We start from the raw sequence: 8,250 nt of genomic DNA, 5'->3' as shown, positions 1-8,250 counted from the left end.
TGCAATGATCATGAGAACGGTGAGGAATCAGCCCAGAACTACACGGGAGGATCTTGTCAATGATCTCAAGGCAGCTGGGACCATAGTCACCAAGAAAACAATTGGTAACACACTACTTCGTGAAGGACTGAAATCCTGCAGTGCTCGCAAGGTCCCCCTGCTCAAGAAAGCACATATACATGCCCGTCTGAAGTTTGCCAATGAACATCTGAATGATTCAGAGGACAACTGGGTGAAAGTGTGGTGGTCAGATGAGACCAAAATGGATTTCTTTGGCATCAACTCAACTCGCCGTGTTTGGAGGAGGAGGAATGCTGCCTATGACCCCAAGAACACCATCCCCACCGTCAAACATGGAGGTGGAAACATTATGCTTTGGGGGTGTTTTTCTGCTAAGGGGACAGGACAACTTCACCGCATCAAAGGGACGATGGACGGGGCCATGTACCGTCAAATCTTGGGTGAGAACCTCCTTCCCTCAGCCAGGGCATTGAAAATGGGTCGTGGATGGGTATTCCAGCATGACAATGACCCAAAACACACGGCCAAGGCAACAAAGGAGTGGCTCAAGAAGAAGCACATTAAGGTCCTGGAGTGGCCTAGCCAGTCTCCAGACCTTAATCCCATAGAAAATCTGTGGAGGGAGCTGAAGGTTCGAGTTGCCAAACGTCAGCCTCGAAACCTTAATGACTAGTAGGGGCTGCAGGGGTCAAATACTTATTTCCCTCATTAAAATGCAAATCAATTTATAACATTTTTGACATGCGTTTTTTTTATTTATTTTTTTATTCTGTCTCTCACTGTTCAAATAAACCTACCATTAAAATTATAGACTGATCATTTCTTTGTCAGTGGGCAAATGTACAAAATCAGCAGGGGATCAAATACTTTTTTCCCTCACTGTATATTCCCCCCGCAAGCAGATACCAAGATGGCCATCAAGGAACTTCACTGGACTTTATGCAAACTGGAAACCATATATCTTGAGGCTGCATTTACTGTAGCTGGGGACTTTAACAAAGCTAATTTGACAACAAGGCTATCAGCATATCGATTGCAGTACACGAGCGAGTAAGACGCTCGACAATTGCTTCTCTAACTTCCACGATGCATGCAAGGCCCTCCCCCGCCATCCTTTTGGCAAATCCGACCATGACTCCATCGTGTTGCTCCCCAACCTATAGGCAGAAACTAAAACAGGAAGCGCCCGTGCTTAGGTCTATCCAACACTGGTCTGACCAAACGTGGACTGGGATATGTTCCAGGTAGCCTCAGACAATAACATTGACGTATACGCTGCCTCAGTGAGTGAGTTTATAAGGAAGTGTATAGGAAATGTTGTACCCACTGTGACTATTAAAACCTTCTCTAACCAGAAACCGTGGATTGATGGCAGCATTCTCGCAAAACTGAAAGCGCGTACCGCTGCATTTAATCATGGCAAGGTGACTGGAAACATGGCCGAATACAAACAGTGTCGTTATTCCCTCTGAAAGGCAATCAAACAAGCAAAGCGTCAGTATAGAGACAAAGGGGAGTCGTAATTCAACGGCTCAAACACGAGACGTATGTGGCAGGGTCTACAGACAATCACGGATTACAAAAAGAAAACCAGCCCCGTCGCGGATGTTGATGTCCTGCTTCCAGACAAATTAAACTTCTTTGCACGCTTTGAGGACAATACAGTGCCACCGACGCCGGCTCTCCTTCTCCGTGGCCGACGTGAGTAAAACATTTAAACGTGTTAACCCTCGAAAGGAGGCATCCCAATGGTGTTGACTGCTGAGCTTAGTCAATGAACAGCATTCTTACATAGGTATTCCTCTTGTCCAGATGGGATAGGGCAGTGTGCAGTGTGATGGCGATTGCATCGTATCATCGCCTGGTACGACAACTGCACCACCCACAACCGCAGGGCTCTCCAGTGGGTGGTGCGGTCTGCACAGAGCATGCGCAGACCAGCTGGCTGGTGTGTTTACGGACGTATTCAATCAATCCCTAACCCAGTCTGCTGTACCCACTTGCTTCAAGATAGCCACCATTGTTCCTGTCCCCAAGAAAGTTAAGGTAACTGAACTAAATGACTATCGCCCCGTAGCACTCACTTCTGTCATCATGAGGTGCTTTGAGAGACTAGTCAAGGATCATATCACCTCCACCCTACCTGTCACCCTAGACCCACTCCAATTTGCTTACCACCCCAATAGGTCCACAGACGATGCAATCGCCATCATACTGCACACTGCCCTATCCTATCAGGACAAGAGGAATACCTATGTAATAATGCTGTTCATTGACTTTAGCTCAGCATTCAACACCATAGTACCCTCCAAACTCATCATTAAGCTTGAGACCCTGGGTCTCGACCCCGCCCTGTGCAACTGGGTCCTGGACTTCCTGACGGGCCGCCCCCAGGTGATGAAGGTAGGAAACAACATCTCCACTCCGCTGATCCTCAACACTGGGGCCCCTCAAGGGTACGTTCTCAGCCCCCTCCTGTACTCCCTGTTCACCCACGACTGCGTGGCTATGCACGCCTCCAACTCAATCATCAAGTTTGCAGACGACACTACAGTGGAAGGCTTGATTACCAACAACAACGAGACAGGCTACAGGGAGGAGGTGAGGGCCCTCGGAGTATGGTGTCAGGAAAATAACCTCTCACTCAATGTCAGCAAAACAAAGGATTGTGGACTTCAGGAAACAGCAGAGGGGAAATGTGGAAAGCTTCAAGTTCCTGACGATCTGAAATGGTCCACCCACACAGACAGTGTTGTGAAGAAGGCACAATTGCACCTCTTCAACCTCAGGAGGCTTAAGAAATTTGGCTTGGCCCCTAAAATTCAGAAACTTTTACAGATGCATAAATGAGAGGATCCTGTCAGGCGGTATCACCGCCTGACAGGATCAGGGCTCTCCAGAGGGTGGTGCAGTCTGCCCAACACATCACCGGGGGCAAACTACCTGCCCTCCAGGACACATACAGCACCCGATGTCACAGGAAGGCCCAAAAGATCATCAAGGATATCATCCACTCGAGCCACAGCCTGTTCAACCCACTATCATCCAGAAGGCGAGGTCAGTACAGGTACATCAAAGCAGGGACCGAGAGACTGAAAAACAGCTTCTATCTCAAGGCCATCAGACTGTTAAATAGTCATCACTTGTCGACTACCACCCGGTTACGCAAACCTGCACCTTAGCGGCTGCTGCCCTAGACTTGGAATCACTGGTGACTTTAATAATGGAACACTTGTCACTTTAATAACGTTTAAATAATTTTTACATTCGGCTTTACTCATCTCATATGTATGTACTATATTCTATTCTACTGTATTTTAATCAATGCCACTCCGACATTGCTCGATCTAATATTTATATATTTCTTAATTACATTCTTTTACTTTTAGATTTGTGTGTATTGTTGTGAATTGTTAGATACTACTGCACTGTTGGAGCTAGGAACTCAAGCATTTCGCTACACTGCTAACATCTGCTAAAAATTTGATTCATTTAAAACAGTTATTCTGGTGTCAAGATGTACTACAAAGTGTAAATAGGATAATGTTGCTCATAAAATCAGTCTTTGAAACATCCGTGCATCACAACGGGTAAATAAATGGAGGTTGATTTGACAATGTACATTTGCCCACTAACATGGGATTGATTGCTCTCTATCCAATAGCATAGACGGTGAGACAAAACTGCCCAACAGCCCGACTTTGTTTACATAAGACAACACGTCCCATATTTTTTACTTGAGAAATACTGCACCAAATAACTTAGTTATATGTAAAATTGTGCAACTTTAACATCCTCTACAAAAATGTCTAAATAAATTACAGATTTCTTGAGTTATCTGAGATTCTGGGGACATCATTCACCAAACGCAGAATCGATTAGGCAGCATATGTCCAAGACTGAAATCTCGTTTTTCTAATGAGCAGAATCGCCCAATCGGCATATTCAGTGGCTCTTTAAGTGAGACTGCTTATCACAGCGCTACCTATAGGCCAATCATTGCAATTCTTTTTGACTAATTTAAGGGATTTTTTTTATAAGAATAATACGTTTCACAGCTTCGATGTGAACCCCTAAATATGGGTGAAGTAGGCAAAAATGTCATTTTTCGGGACATCAGACCGGCTTAATTCTCACTTGAAACATAGTTTTTGTGTTTAATAGGCTAAATGACACATTCTGTTCACATCTGAATCCAGTGATCTGTTCTGCAATTTGGAGTTTATGACATTTCAGATTTAGATATAATTTTTCACTAAGTAGTTTTGAGGTAGTGAACCATTTTTTCTAAGTAACTTTAGTTAAGTAAACTATATTTTTCTTAAGGGTGGCTTTAGTATAGCTTAACTTATTCTTGTGAGAAGTAATTGTGATGACCCTCCCACTCTGTCTGCCATGTTCTTTCTCTTTGCTCTTGTTTTCCTTATTAGGATGTCGGTGGGCGGAGCTGGGAGGGTCGTCAGCAACATGGGACACACCTGGGCCCGGGTGTGTCCTGGGATAAATACACCTCTTCCCCATTCATTGAGGAGACTCTCCATGCAGACACACTGTTAGATTTTGGTTGTTGACTACACACACACCATTGTTAATTGTATTTATGTTACTTCAGTTAATAAATATATTTTTGTTATTCCTAATCTCCACGTTGTCTCCCTTTTTGTTACGGACTTCGAGCCGGTTCGTGACATAATTGGTAGCACAGAGTAGCTTCCCCAACACTGACGAAGAGGAGTAAGTGTATCATACAGGACATCATGTTCTCTAAGGCCGGAGACCCCTCCATTGCACTATACTGCAGAGGCAGTGGGTGAGACAGAAACAGGCTCCACTTTCCCCGCAGCCGTTAGTTCATACAAGCACAGAGCTGTTGGCAAACAAACCATTTTCTCCCCTTTTCATTAGAAACAAATGTGGCAGCCTGGTACAGTACAAAGAAATACCACCTAAATAACTCACTCAAGTGTGTCATCCTTAGACTCACACACACGCACACACGCCATAAACATACACACAGGCTAATCTAATTCCTTCTCCCTCAGCAGCTTTACATGCTGATGTATGGTAATGAAGAAGGAAACACCCTGCTTGCACATGCAGTCTGTGTGACAGACCTTCTATATGAAATCCGGCCCCTTTCACAACAGCTCCATCCATATGATGGAAGTGGAGGAGCCACTGGGAATATGTGCAGATGTCTGCTCAGCTGTGCAGCATGAGACCCCAGGAGAGTTGTGGTCTGCCTTTAGCTTGATTGCTGAACACTGCAGCTACATACGACACAAGCAGCCCAATTCTGATCTTTTTTCCACTAACTGGTCTTTTGATCAATCACATCAGATCTTCTTACATTACATATTTTTCAGACCTGATCTGATTGGTCAAAAGACCAATTAGTGGAAAAAGATCAGAATTTGTCTGCCTGTATCAACACAGCCTATAGCAATTCACACTTTGCTGGCAGACTGAGGCGGTATCAATATTAGTGGGTGTGAAGAGGACAGAGGGCATGATGGTCAGATGATGTAAGCTGCAGGGGTGTAATGCTGCTGGAGCGCGGAGGAGCAGCACTCCCTCAATTATTTTAAATTTGAGAATACATGTATTCCATGAAAAACAATAGAATGAAAATCCAAATAACAGTCTGGAGGTAGTTAAATGGTGGTTTCTTCCCTGTCTATTCTCTGGCAGTGGTGAGAATGATGAAGAACTAATGGCTATGTGTGTGTACTGTTGAAGCACGTCAAAGGCTTGATCACTTTGGTCAATCAGAATGCTGAAAAAAAATCTAAATTCACTGTCTGCCTGGATGTTCATAAAACTTCATGGACCCCTTTAGCGCAGTGGAACCCAGAAGGATATGTGACCACTTGGTTACAGTGACTCAGTTCTGCCGAGGAAACCCAAACCAGAGAGTGGCATCCGCAAAGCCCAAGGAGCCTGACCCTCTCTGGAAGTTGCTGTAGCCATGCTTGAGATGTTAATCCTACATTGGCTATTGGTTGAGACACAGGGCCCTCTAGCTTGGTATTTCAGGGTGGGCCATTGAAAATGTGAATTGGGTCAAGTTAAAGGTAATAATGCATTTAGGTTATAGTTTATTGATATGTGTGAATACACCACATCAAAAGCTTGATTTTTTAGCTGTTTTAATTTAATTTCCTGCAATTCTATGTAGTAATGATTTATTTTCACTACTTTTATTCTGTAATATGCTATATTGTAACCACATGTTCAAGCTAATCAAATCAAAATGTATTTATGATACAGTGTGTAAGCTTAGGTACACAATGAAATGCCTACTCACAATAAGGCTCTCGCAAACAGTGTAATGATTTTTTATACTTAACCTTTATTTAACTAGGCAAGTCATATGAATTTGTATTTACATTAGGCTATGGCCTACAAATAGCTACTGCAAATTACTGTTTGTTCCTGAACTGGCCGAATGGCAGAGCTATCCTTCAGCACCACATGTTGGTTCAACTTCTTTAACATCATTAAGCGATCCTGGCACAAAATGACATCTCATCAAGATCTGTTGCCTACACCTAATAGTCATACTCATTACTTATTACAAATACTATATTATCACCTCTCAGAATGTTGCTTGTTTGGTAAAGTTAGATCAAAGCTGAATCAGTGTTTCACAAGATCACATGTTTAATTTGCATTTTAAATAAAACTGGTTTTGTCACACGCGCCGAATACAACTGGTGTAGACTTTACCGTGAAATGCTTGCTTACAAGCCCTTCCCAACGATAGAGTTTAAAAAAAATAATACAAATAAAATAGTAACACGAGAGGAATACAAAATAAAATACAAACGAATGGAGTATAATATCATAGCATAGTAGGCCTATAACGTTACTGTTACACAAAAAACATCTCATTTCTCATGATATTTTAGGATGGTTAGCTGAAGCTGAATAGTTAAAAAAAAAAAAAGTGGAATGCACCAAAACTCAGCAGAGCGTGCCAATGGTAGGATATGCTTTGATCGAAACAAAATACAAGAAAGGCTAATACTGTCATAAGCGCCGTAAGGATTGGACCAAGGCGCAGCGGGTAAAGTGCTCATCTTCTTAATTTATTTAAAGAAACCACTTAAACAAAATAAACAAACGACACCAGTTCCATAAGGCTCCCGGGCTATACAGAAAATAACCACCCACAAAACACAAGTGAAACAAACACAACTAAATATGGCCTCCAATTAGAGACAACGACAACCAGCTGACTCTAATTGGAGGTCATTGCCAAAAACCTACATAGAAATAGAAAACTAGATATAAACATAGAAATAGATAACATAGAACCTAAACCCAAAAACACCGAAACACACAAAACAAACACCCCCTGCCACGCCCTGACCAAACTACAATGACAAATAACCCCTTTTACTGGTCAGGACGTGACAAATAGTTTGTTAACACCATCTGCTCTAGTACAACTTAACTCAGGAAACAGTAATTCAAGAAAATCTAAATTACCATGAAACTGATTGATATCAATCAAATGATTGGCATGGAGATGCAGTTTGGACGTTTCACTGGTAAAACTTGAATAATTATCATTCACTATAGACAGTGATGATGGCCTACTTTGAAATGAGGTAGCCTATGCCCAATATGGTGTTTGACGCTATTAAAAATATTTGATTTAGACAATATGTGTGGGTATAGGCAGACATTGCAGGAGTATGCATTTTATGCATATTATATAATGGTGGGCTGGCTATTCAATTGGCTACATCTGTCAGTACAAACTTTGAGTGATGACATCATTTACATTTTCTGCGTTCAGACACCATAAAAAATAGCACTACACCACTGACTGGTAAACTGGATTCTTTATGGCCTCCTACTGAGACCTGACATAAAATGTTGCACAATCAATTCCTACTATACATTTTAGTCATTTAGCAGATGCTCTTACCCAGAGCGACTTACTTGAATACATACATTTCATACCATGCATTTTTTTTTGTACTGGCCCCCCGTGGGAATTGAACCCACAACCCTGGTGTTGCCCACACCATGCTCTACCAACTGAGCCACAGGGAAGACTATAATGTATATTGGCGTGATCCTGACTTCAGAAACGCCGTAGTCATTCTCAGCAATGCTTTTATAGTTGAAAAGAGCACCATGGTAACAGTAGCCTATGCCCTTCTTTCTAGAAGACTCTTTGGGCGAAGAAAAATGATTTGGAGAATGCGGGCATCG

The sequence above is a fragment of the Salmo salar genome, chromosome ssa16, assembly GCF_905237065.1.
Source record: "Salmo salar chromosome ssa16, Ssal_v3.1, whole genome shotgun sequence".
In the NCBI taxonomy this organism is placed as follows: Eukaryota; Metazoa; Chordata; class Actinopteri; order Salmoniformes; family Salmonidae; genus Salmo; species Salmo salar.
The sequence above is the reverse complement of the archived record's forward strand: the minus strand, read 5'-3'. Positions refer to the sequence as shown.